Below are 13,454 nucleotides of genomic sequence, written 5' to 3'. Positions count from 1 at the left end.
TATATGCCAAGTGTATTTTGCTGCCTGAAGAGTACACAAAGGTAGGATGACGTGGACGGGAAACGCTATACGGATGCGCTCCGGACCGCTCTGACTGCGCGATGTCCGTGGTTTTGGTTTTTCTGCTCGCTGCAGGAGACGGGCGAGGCGGCCTCGACAACAGAGCTGCCGGCGAGAGGGCAATAAATGGGCGCCGCAACTTTTCCGATTTGGTGGCTGTCGCGCGGATGGTTTACGACTGCTCGCCGCCTCCGCAGCGGGAGAATCATTCAGTGAGCCGCCGCCCTCATCTCCCACATAGGCGCCCGCCTGCCTCCCCGGCATTCGACACACACAGTCACCACTGGGGCGGACTATCTCGTCTCAGGTCTGAAATGAGAGAAAAAAAGCACACGCACACACAACATGAAAGCTGCCGTAAAAGGAACAGAAAATTGAAAAATGAAAGACAGAGCCAGAGGCATAGGCGAGGGAATGTGTGGGCAAAAAGTGTTATTCCGGTGGAAAGACGGCAAGGAATCGATTCAAACAGCGAGGGACGAAGTAAATAAAATCAGATGAGAATAGTGCATTTTTAATTGGGACTCGTATCTATTAGAGTACTCATCGTTTCGATTAGAAGCTCTAGCAGCAGTGGTGTTTGCACATTAAACTGTAGGGATTCAGATCCGCCCGTTAAGCAAACAATAATTCTTTTTAAGTGCCCAAATACTTTCAGCACTTCTGTGTCATTATCAGTTCTGGAAACGCAAACATGTTTAAGTAATAATTATTCTGTCATAACTGCGCCTAAAACAGTTCGTCCGACAAAAGGACCGCTCCTCCTGGCCAGCACCAATTTCGTCCGTATTTATGGTGTATGTAGGGATTGGCAAGGAATCAAAGTAACGGACGTCGGAGCTCCAGTCGACCAACGGTTCCGAAAAAAGTAACATTTCGGTGCGGGTTGGGCTACATATAAATCGTTTATGTTAGCGAAGTATCCAGACAGTAGCCGGTGTTTTGGGAAGAACACAGGACGGTAAGCTGAGGGTCGTGGGATTGAGTCTCTATATCGCAAATTATTTTAATTTTTAATTTTTACGAGGCCTGCCCAGAAAGTAACGCACCACATTTTTTTCCTCGCCAATTCTATACTGAACACACACGAAAGAATGATGCTTTATCTTCTCACCCTACCTTTCCACGTAATCTCCACCACGTTCTACGGCTTTCCCCCAGAGCGAAACAAACAAGTGTCTGCCCTGTCGGTACCAATCCTTGTCCTGGTGGCGGAGCCAGTGCTTCAGTATGTGAATCACCTCCTCGTAGTCCTCAAAAAAATGCGGCGCGGGATTAGTCGAGCGGTCTTTCGAATCCTCCCTCGGGCGTGGGTGTGCGTGTTTGTCCTTAACGACAGTTTAGGTTAAGTGGTGTGTAAGCTTAGGGACTAGATGACCTTGGCAGTTAAGTCCCATAAGATTTCACACACATTTAAACATTTAGTCCTCAAAATGTCTTCCACGAATGGCGTCCTTTACTGGCCTAAACAAGTAAAGGTCCCAGGGGCTAGGTCAGGGCTATATGGTGGATGGGGTAACACTTTCCAACCCCGTTTTGCGATGTGTTCAGCAGTCCTCAGACGTGTGTAAGGCCGAGCGTTATCATGTTGCAGCGAAATATCTCCTGGATTGCTGTGGCTCCGTAGCGCCGGAAGCACGTCTTGAGTTTTTTTAATGTGTTGACATATGCTTCTGAATTAATGGTACCGCATCTTGGCATCACATCAATGAGAATCACACCCCCACAGTCCCAGAACACGGTGATGATGACCCTACTGGCGGAAACAGTTGTTTTGAATTTTTTCTCCTGTCGGGAGTGGGAATGGTGCTATTCCATCGACAGTCATTTTGTTTCTGGCTCACAATGGTGAACTCAGGTTTCATCACCTGTCACAATCCCCTCAGTTTCAAAATAAACAAATCAAGATAAATGTTTTTTTGTGTGTGTGTAACTTTTTGATCCGTCGCTAGATTGAGAGATGCAGCGCCAATTGCCGAGTCTCAATACGCCTGTCCTCGCAAATGACAACATCAGCTCGCTGCAACGTATCAGCTGTGGATGGTCTCCCCGAGCGGTGCAAATTGTGGAGCTCCGCTGAAACACCTTCTGATGGCCTCACCCTCCGTGCCCAGAGAATAAGTGAACTTCTGCCGACAGCTGAAGTTCCATAGACTTTGCAGAAGCGTTTGTTGTGTACATTCCCCACAGATCCTTGACGGCACGTTACTTGTATCGTACATCACCTACAGACGTCATTTCGAATTTGTCCTGCAACTTCGCGCACTCATTCAGAAGACTTCAAATAATACATAAGTAACGTTTCGTATTTGTAGCATTGTTTTCGTCTGAGAAAATAAAGAATGCGGTGCACTACTTTCTGGGAAACCCTCGTACGTTACTTACATTGCACATAAACCTAAACAATCACACGTATTATTTCTCAAGTCAACATCTCTAATTGTACACCGCTGAATGAGGTATCGTTTTTTTTTTTTTTTTTTTTTTTTTTTTTCTAACCGGCTTGACATTGCATACAGTTTTTCCTCTAAATCTTACTAATTGCGGAAAATTTTAAATTTTAACGCAAAATGGACTTAGTCCAGTTTCATACCTCTGGCGACGATCGATTTTTACACCCACGATAGTCTCTGGAGCTTTATACGAAGCCCTTTGACTGCACGCTAGTCGGCTCTATCCTGTTCTCGTGTACTATTCTTTATACCTCTTGCATCAGTATTTTACGAACCTAAATAATCATCAATAAGAGACTCGCTTTACATATCAAATACCGTTTTATTTGTTCTTAAACACTTATTAACTGGATAATTTGTATACAGAATTGTCATAGATAATAACCGTGACCATTGCGGTAGACTGTTATCTCTGTCCGTCGTACAATCTGACTTTTCTAAACGAATATAAGTTCCAAGACTACGAATACTTTCCGAAACGAGAAACAGTTTTATTATTGTCGCCTTGAATTGTTATTTACCTATTGTTACAGCAGCGAAACGTGCATCTTGTAACGGAAAATTTTTGTAGAGATAAAGATATGCGTGATCCTACTGACTGTTCCCCCGATCTCTCTACTGACAGTCCCCCATCTCTGCCCGTCGTATAAACCAGGACCATCATTCCGAACGCAAAACACATGTTTGAACAACTGCAGGATGAGAATAACTGAACTATATGAAATAAAGACGTCGTAACTTCTGAATGGTTTGCGTTAGGACATTCAAACTGCACGGTTGGCCGCAGGGCATGATGGGAAGTAGTATGCGCTGCATCGTTTGGTTTAGCGAAGAAGCCCACTTTCAGCTGGATGGGTTCGTCAATAAGCAAAATGGCGCATTTGGGGGACTGAGAATTTGCATTTCGCGATCTAGAAGTCTCTTTACCCTCAACGGGTGAGTGTCTTGTGTGGAGTGTCCAATCACGGAATAATCTGCGCGATATTCCTTGATGGCGCGTGGCTACCGTACGGTACGTGAACATTTTATGAGGTGATTTCATCCCCATTATCCAAAGTGACCCTGGTTTCGACAAGATGTCGTTCATGGAAGACGGCACTCGACCCCACCGAAGCACGAGAGCCTTTGATGTCGTGTAGGAGCACTCTGGGGATTGCATTCTAGTACTGGGCAGCTCACAGCGGCCACTGGCATGCGACTCGATTGGCCGTCGTATTCTCCTGATGTGAACACGTGCGACTTATTTGTGGTTTGTACTAAAGACAAGGTCTACAGCAATAATTCCAAAACCAATTCTGAGGTGAAAACAGCCATTCAGGAGGTCATCGACAGCATCGCTATTCCGACACTTCAGCGGGTCATGCAGAATTTCGCTATTCGTCTGCGCCACATCATCGCCAATGACGACAGGCATATCGAACATATAACCTAAATCCGAGTTGAATATACTGTGTGCACGCCGCAGTTTATAAGTAATTTACGTTTTTTTCACATAGTTCAATAATTGGCTCCAGTATATACAAGGATTCATCACAAAGTAATAATTATTATTACACGTCGATCCGTTCATTTTTAAAGACGTTTTCTTTTCAGTCTACTTCTCTTCCTTCTGCTTTATCCCAATAACTACACTTATTCCAAATACTGTCGCTATATAAAACCATAAACCTGTGAAAGTTTCGTAAGGGTCCCCTGGTGCCGATATATTGTACTTATTAATATTTTCATAAATAGTATGAAAAGAAAGGCAAAGGAAAATTACAGATTACAAATAAATTTCCAAGCACATATAGCGTCCACGACGACTGCAAGAAACTTACCAGGGTGGGATTGTAATTAAACCCCTTCTACAAATTACTCTCCAAGAAGGGATTGGTAATTAAAACTTTAATTACAAACCCTCCTTGGAACGTTATTTGTGGAGTCCTCGTAGACGCTGTAAGTACAATCCTTTGTGGAAAGTTATTTACAATTCCAAATTATCCTTTGCCTTTCCTTTTTATACCTTTTATGACAACATTAATAAACACACTATTAGTATTGGTTAAGTTAATTTGCTGCGTAAGTAACGAAAAAATTAAAAAATTGAAGTAAGTTAACACATAGGGACTCGAACCCATGTCCCTCGTATTACCGTTCCGTATTCTTTCCAATGCGCCTGTAACTAAGATCGCATAAATGACTCATGCCTCTCCCAGTCCACACTGAAATTGTTTTTTTTTTTCCTAAAGGGACAGCCTCCTATATCATTACTTTCCCTCAACAGAAGCATTCGATAATACATCTAATTTTTGAATTTTCTACAGGTCAGTATTATCTCAAGTGTTTATCTGAAAAGTTGCGTATAATTTTGTACACAATATCTTATTTTTCAGGCTAAAAGCTATGAAACTGAATTAGTTTATTGTCGTTGTAACAATATGCACTAGCTCTGTATGTACAGTTAAAATTACTTTAAAAAAAATTGAAATTGCGAAATTTTTGGCACACTTAAAATTTCTATTAATAATTACGCAACCTGGTACAGTTTATTAGGTTTTTTTAGAATTGTTTATAGATTAATAGAAGTTCATTTGTCAACAAAATTTGTAAGTTCTTTGGAATATTGTTATTACCGCAGAGTGAGGAAGTAGTGGAAGATCAACGTAATTTCGGCTTTGTTAATGTGAGAATTCAAAAGACAGCGTGATATAGTAAAATGTGAAGCAAATAAACATAAAAAAACAATAAATCTGCACAGTCATCCATCAAATTTATTTAGCGCAATTCGAAAATGTGAACCTAAAATGTGAAAATATCAGATTGAAAAATCAGTCCACTAGACATATAGAACTGGAACCAAAAACGGGAAAAGAATATAAGAAAACTTTTTTATTGTAAATCTTACTCGTCTCGTATTTTTTGAAAAGGCAATAGTAGTGACAACAACAAAGGAGGGAGGGGGAGATTGCAGTTTGTCTCACCCACTTCCGTCGCTTTCACTTCTGACAAAGACCTGCAAATTCCATAAATGTGCCCGAAATTGGTGATGGCATTTAGGCGCGATCCTCTTGTGAATAAACATGAAAACAGGTGAACGTGATCAGGGATCAGAGACACAGCAACGACATAAACATTGTGATTTATGAAGTTCAAAAGCGTAACTTGCAGTAAACATGATGACACGGACATTACTCCCAACACTGCGGTGTGCTAAATAATTGATTGTAATTATTTCCTTTTACTGCAGTATTGCAGTGCAATAAAGCGGCTGGGGTGGATGAAATGAAGTCGGAACTCATCAAATACAGTGGAATGTTCTACGTGATCATGGAATAGGAGGCAAACTTTTGCAAGCAATTAAAGGTCTTTACATAGATAGTCAGGCAGCAGTTAGAGTTGACGGTAAATTGAGTTCATGGTTCAGAGTAGTTTCAGGGGTAAGACAAGGCTGCAACCTGTCTCTACTGTTGTTCATATTATTTATGGATCATATGTTGCAAACAATAGACTGGCTGGGTGAGATTAAGATAGGTGAACACAAAATAAGCAGTCTTGCATGTGCGGATGACTTAGTTGTGATGGCAGATTCGACTGAAAGTTTGCAAAGTAATATTTCAGAGCTAGATCAGAAATGTAAAGACTATGGTATGAAGATTAGCATCTCCAAAACTAAAGTAATGTCAGTGGAAAAGAGATATAAACGGATTGAGTGCCAATTAGGAGGAACAAATTTAGAACAGGTGGACGGTTTCAAGTACTTAGGATGCATATTCTCACAGGATGGCAACACAGTGAGAGAACCGCAAGCGAGGTGTACCAAAGGTAATGCAGTGAGCGCTCAGCTACGATCTACTCTCTTCTGCAAGAAGAAAGTCAGTACCAACACTAAGTTATCTGTGCACCGTTCAATCTTTCGACCAACTTTGCTGTATGGGAGCGAAAGCTGGGTGGATTTAGGTTACCTTATCAATAAGGTTGAGTTTACGGATATGAAAGTATCTAGGATGATTGCAGGTACTAGTAGATGGGAGCAATGGCAGGAGGGTGTGCACAATGAGGAAATCAAAGAAAAACTGGGAATGAACTCTATAGATGTAGCAGTCAGGGCGAACAGGCTTAGATGCTGGGGTCCTGTTACACGCATGGGAGAAGCAAGGTTACCGAAGACGCTCATGGGTTCAGCAGTAGAGGGTAGGAGGAGTCGAGGTAGACCAAGGAGAAGGTACCTGGATTCGGTTAAGAATGATTTTGAAGTAATAGGCTTAACATCAGAAGAGGCACCAATGTTAGCACTGAATAGAGGATCGTGAAGGAACTTTATAAGGGGGACTTTCCTCCAGACTGAACGCTGAAAGGCATAATCAGTCTTAAATGATGATGATGATGACGATGATGACTGCAGTTACGTTATAGTGCAGATACGTTATTGCACACCAAAGCAAAAACAACATATGAACATGATATCTTTTGGTCTCAAGAGTTGAAACTTTAGGCTTTGTATGTATTCATATTTATTAATAGCACACTGATTTGTTAATTGTTATTGCATGAAGCTTATTTACGTTATAGTGCAGATTCGTTATTGCACACCAAAGCAAAAAGCATATGAACATAATCTCTTTTGGTTTTATGTGTTGAAACTTCAGGTTTCGTATGTATACATATTTATTAGTAGCACTCTGGTTTGTTAATTTTGATTGCATAAAGTATATTTAGTTGCAGCTTTCTCTTTAATGGTGCCTGCGTGAAAACTAGCGCCCTGGACATTAGTGGGTAGTACTCAAGATTTTCATCAAAAAATGAATATGTTGACTGAGAAACTTTCTTGGTTTCATAAACGCATAAACGAAATACGTTAATTTAATTATATCTGGGCTAGAAGAGTCGTAATTACCAAAAATAGTTGTACCGACCATTATAACCGACAAAGATAGGATAAGATCGTAACTAATAAAACTTTTAATAATTCCAGGATACAGCATAATTCTTGTATAAATAAAACATGGTTTCAGAAGTAACAAATAACGTTCTGTATTCTGAAAACGACTTAGATAAATAAACAGTTGTTACACTTATTACAGACCGCTTAATATAAAAGGTAGGAAGAGTGCGTCTTGCTAGGCCAGCGGTACTACTCTAAAATGTACTATCTCTTTTATCAGACAAATGAAAATTAAAAGTACATATATTGCTATCATTAATCATTGTATTCACAGGTAATAAATCCTGCTTACTGACTTTGTCCATTTCAGTCGATGCACTTCACATGAAAAAAGTCAATGATTTTCACAAATAACAGAAAAAATATTAAATCATTTGTTCCAGTATGTCCACAGGGAAAAAAAACGTCAGGAGACGACACAGTCACCGCAAGTTTCGATACTGTTTCCAGCTGAGTGCTTTCGTAAACTCTGTAAACTTAGTCACTTATTTCGTTCGCAACGGCTAGAAACTATGAAGTCACCTTATAAGACAAAAATCTGTAGACTTCTGCAGTGGTTCACCCATTATAACGAACAGTTCCCTGTCCATAACAAATAATGTTAACGTTACGAACTGCTAGAAAAACATTATTAAATTCCTTACGAAAATTTATAAAATCGCGTTGCATTAGACAGCCATTTAAATAAAAAAAGTAACTGCAACTTTGCGCTGCCAATTCTAATCATTATTACTGAAGTACAAAACCTAAAATTAATATCGTTTCTAATTGATATACGTGTGTAAATGGAAAATAATTGTTCTGGCATGAACGTGTGAATGAAGAAGTCCTGTTGTCAATATAACTGACAAATTCAAGCAACTGGAAAACAGAACACTCTAACTGCAAAATTCGACAGAACAATAAGGTTGTTTTACAAGAAGCCTTATATGCGCAGGAACGACACTAATCAGAGGGATGACAAAATTTCATAACATAGAGAAACAAGAACGGAAAATTCTTCTTCGAAAAATCGACGACCCTATTATACGGGACGAACTTGAGTAAAACAGCCTGCAAAGGAACTCTACGAAAACACAGGCTGCATCACAGATAAATGTGGGAAAATACATTTCTAAGGATATCAATGTAGGACGGATAAAAGCAGGCTCACTAAGAAATTTTTTAACATCGTTAATGCAAGAGAATTAAAGATCTGAAACGATCGAAAATCTCAGAAAAAAATTACAGACAGAAAACAATCAACGTAAATAAAAATATTCGATTCTCAAAAAAGTACATCTCCGAAATCTCTTGATCATTTGCTTTGAAATTTTGACGCAACTTTTAATTTTACTAAGAGCTTTAGGTAGCTAACTCTTTAATAAATGACGTATAATATATGTATATGAATACATGCATATGTAACTTTTTGGGGGTTTATTGTAGCAACGTTTCCCTATTATTAGATTTATATAAATTTACGTAATTTATTTAAAAATAAATATATTAAACATATAAATATATTAAAAATATCTCACCCCCCTCCCATGAACCATGGACCTTGCCGTTGTTGGGGAGGCTTGCGTGTCTCAGCGACACAGTTAGCCGTACCGTAGGTGCAACCACAACTGAGGGGTATCTGTTGAGAGGCCAGACAAACGTGTGGTTCCTGAAGAGGGGCAGCAGCCTTTTCAGTAGTTGCAGGGGCAACAGTCTGGATGATGGACTGATCTGGCCTTGTAACACTAACCAAAACGCCCTTGCTGGCTGGTACTGCGAACGGTTGAAAACAAGGGGAATCTACAACCGTACGTTTAATAATGAATAAAAAAAATAGGAGTCCGGTTAAGCTACTACAAATAGCATAGTGAAAGCATTATTGTGGCCAAGATAGATACGAAGCCCACAAATACTACAGTAGTACAAGCTTTAGTGCCAACTAGTTTCGCAGATGACGAAGAGCTTAATGAAATGTATGATAAGATAAAAGAAATTATTCAGATAGTGAAGGGAGACGAAAATTTATTAGTCATGGGTGACTGTAATCCGATAGTAGGAAAAGGAAGAGAAGGAAACGTAGTAGCTCAATATGGAATGGGGGTAAGGAATGAAAGAGGAAGCCGTCTGGTAGAAGTTTGCACAGAGCATAACTTAATCAAAGCTAACACTTCGTTCAAGAATCATGAAAGAAGGTTGTATACATGGAAGAAGCCTGGAGAGACTGGAAGGTTTCAGATAGATTATTTAATGCTAAGACAGAGCTTGAGGAAACAGCTTTTAACTTGTAAGACGTTTCCAGGGGCAGACGTAAGTCTGACCATAATCTATTGGTTATGAACTGTAGATTAAAACCGAAGAAACTGCAAAAAGGTGGCAATTTAAGGAGATGGGACCTGGATAAACTGACAGAATTAGAGGTTGTAGAGATTTACAGCGAGAGCATAAGGGAACAATTGACAAGAACGGGGGAAAGAAATACAGTAGAAGAAGAATGGGTAGCTTTGCGGGATGAAGTAGTGATGGCAGCAAAGGATCAAGTAGGTAAAAAGACGAGGGCTAGTAGAAATCCTTGGGTAACAGAAGAGATATTGAATTTAAATTATGAAAGGAAAAATACAAAGATGCACTAAATTAAGCAGGCAAAAAGGAATATAAACGTCCAAAAATTGAGATCGAGAGCAACTGCAAAATGGCTAAGCAGGTATGTAAAGAGGACAAATGTAAGGATGTAAGGCGTATATCACTAGGGGTAAGATAGATACTGCCTACAGTAAAATTAAAGAGACCTTTGGAGAAAAGAGAACCACTTGCATGAATATCAAGAGCTCAATAGGAAACCCAGTTCTAAGCAAAGAAGGGAAAGCAGAAACATGGAAGGAGTATATAGAGGGTCTATACAAGGGCAATGTTCTTGAGGACAATATCATGGAAATGGAAGAGGATGTAGATGAAGATGAAATGGGAGATATGATCATGCGTGAAGAGTTTGACAGATCACTGAAAGACCTAACTCGAAACAAGGCCCTTGGAGTAGACAACATTCCATTAGAACTACTGACGGCCTTGGGAGTGCCAGTCCTGACAAAACTCTACCATCTGGTGAGCAAGATGTATGATACAGGCGAAATACCCATGACTTCAAGCAGAATATAACAATTCCAATCCCAAAGAAAGCAGGTGTTGTCAGATGTGAAAATCATCGAACTATCAGTTTAATAACTGACTGCTGCAAAATACTAATACGAATTCTTTACAGATGAATGGAAAACTGGTAGAATCCGACCTCGAGGAAGATCCGTTTGGATTCAGTAGAAATGTTGGAACACGTGAGGCAATACTGACCTTACGACTTATCCTAGAAGAAAGATTAAGGAAAGGCAAACTTACGTTTCTAGCATTTGTAGACTTAGAGAAAGCTTTTGACAATGTTGACTGGAATACTCTCTTTCAAATTCTAAAGGTGGCATTGGTCAAATACAGGGAGCGAAATGCTATTTACAATTTGAACAGAAACCAGATGGCAGTTATAAGAGTCGAGGGGCATGAAATTGAAGCAGTTGTTGGGAAGGGAGTGAGACAGGTTTGTAGACTATCCCCAATGTTATTCAGTCTATGTACTGAACAAGCAGTAAAGGAAACAACAGAAAAACTCGGAGTAGGAATTAAAATCCATGGAAAATAAATAAAATCTTTGAGGTTCACCGATGACATTGTAATTGTGTCAGAGACAGCAAAGGACTTGGAAAAGCAGTTGAACGGAATGGACAGTGTCTTGAAAGGAGGACATAAGATGAACATCAACAAAAGCATAACGAGAATAATGGAATGTAGTCGATCTAGTAAGGATCCCACATCGTGCTGCAGTATTGTAAAAGAGGACGGACAAGCGTAGTGTAGGTGCCCTGCCAATAAAACGCAGTCTTTGGTTAGCCTTCGCCACAACGATTTCTATGTGTTCCTTCCAATTTAAGTTGTTCGTAATTGTAATTACTAGGTATTTAACTGAATTAACGGCCTTTATATTTGACTGATTTATCGTGTAACCGAAGTTTAACGGATTCCTTTTATCATTCATGTGGATGACCCCACACGTCTCGTTATTTAGGGTCAACTGCCAAATTTCGCATCATTCAGATATTTTTGTAAACCGATTTGCAATTTGTTTTGATCTTTTGATGACTTTATTAGTTGATAAATGAGAGCGTCACTTGCAAACAACCTAACACGGCTGCTCACATTGTCTGCTAAAACGTTTATATTGATAAGGAACAGGAAAGGGCCTATAACACTACCTTGGGGAACGCCAGAAATCACTTCTGTTTTACTCGATGACTTTCCGTCAGTTACTACGAACTGTGACCTCCCTGACAGGAGATCATAAATCCAGTCACTTAACTGAGACGATATTCCACAAGCAAGCAATTTCACTACGAGCTGCTTGTGTGGTACCATGTCAAAACCCTTCCGGAAATCGAAAAATACGGAATCGATCTGAAATACCTTGTCAATAGCACTCAGCACTTCATGTGAATAAAGAGCTAGTTGTGTTTCACGGGAGCGGTTTTTTTCCCTAAACCTATGTTGACTGTGTGTCAATAGACCGTTTCCTTCGAGGTAATTCATAATGTTTGAACACAATATATGTTATAAACTCCATGATGCATATCAACTTTAACGATACGGGCTTGTAATTTAGTGGGTTACTCCTACTACGTTTTTTGAATACTGGTGTGACCTGTGCAACTTTCCAGTCTTTCGTCGAGCGAACGGTTGTATATGATTGTTAAGTATGGAGCTAATACATCAGCGTACTCCGAAAGGAACCTAATTGGTATACAGTCTGGATCAGAAGACTTGCTTTTATTAAGTGATTTAAGTTGCTTCACTATTCCGAGGATATTTACTTCTACGTTACTCCTGCTGACAGCTATTCTCGTTTCGAATTCTGGAATATTTACTTCGTCTTCCTTTGTGAAGGCATTTCGTAAGGCTGTGTTTAGTAATTCCGCTTTTTCAGCATTGTCTTCGATAGTATCTTCATTGCTATTGTGCAGAGAAGGTACTGATTGTTTCTTGCCGCTAACATACTCACATACGACCAGAATCTCAATAAAACTATTATTTGTCCCAAGAACTCTGAATACATTGATTGACGAGTCATTAAAAACTTCACTAGATACAAGTACAGCACCTTACAAATATAGGCCATTCATCAATAGTCCACAGTGTCCGCTACATGAATTGGGAGGCCAATGTAATTCTAAAACTCAAATAAAAATTTAAAAAAGTTTAATAACTCAGCGCAATAATTGCCCTGTCTATCCCGTTAGGACACCTATTGGCTGGACCGCTTCACAGATCCACGAAAAAACAGTACCACAAGCTACCCAAACGATACTATAACCAGTTATTGTGCAGCAACAGGGACGAGCTGCGAGTAATCAGGGACACACAGAACCCAGAAACAACCAAAAGACCCAATACACGTCGTCTGCTGAGACGACCGATCGACCAACGGACGGTCGTTCCCGATTAAATCACAGGCAAGGGGAAGGTCTCCAAGTGAATCGCCAACTGACAGTAGGTTACCAAGAGGTCACTTCGACGGACAGCAACACACAGCGGCGGCGGCAACACACTTTCGGTGGAAAAGCAATGGCCAACAGCCTCTCGCGGAATGGCGCCTTTGGTCACTTCCCGCACAATCAGCCAACCGTCGTCCCGACCCATCAGCTCGGAGCCCCAACTTCCTCTCGGCGGTGGAAATTTGGAATTATGGGACCAAACTGTGGAGTTAATCCATTTCGAAGCTTACGCACTACTTAATCCAACTTAAACTGCTTACGCTAAGGACAACACACACATCCATGCCCGAGGGAGGACTCGAAGCTCCGACGGAGGCAGCCGCGCGGGCCGTGACAAACCTCAGACCGAGAGGTTACCCCGCGCGGCTCTCAGTGCTGTCCAAACGAATCTAGCACACCTCTACAGTTTTTACCCTCTACAGCTCACTCTAATACCAAGGAACTTATTCT

Source organism: Schistocerca gregaria, chromosome 1 (assembly GCF_023897955.1).
Source record: "Schistocerca gregaria isolate iqSchGreg1 chromosome 1, iqSchGreg1.2, whole genome shotgun sequence".
Classification (NCBI taxonomy): domain Eukaryota; kingdom Metazoa; phylum Arthropoda; class Insecta; order Orthoptera; family Acrididae; genus Schistocerca; species Schistocerca gregaria.
The sequence above is the reverse complement of the archived record's forward strand: the minus strand, read 5'-3'. Positions refer to the sequence as shown.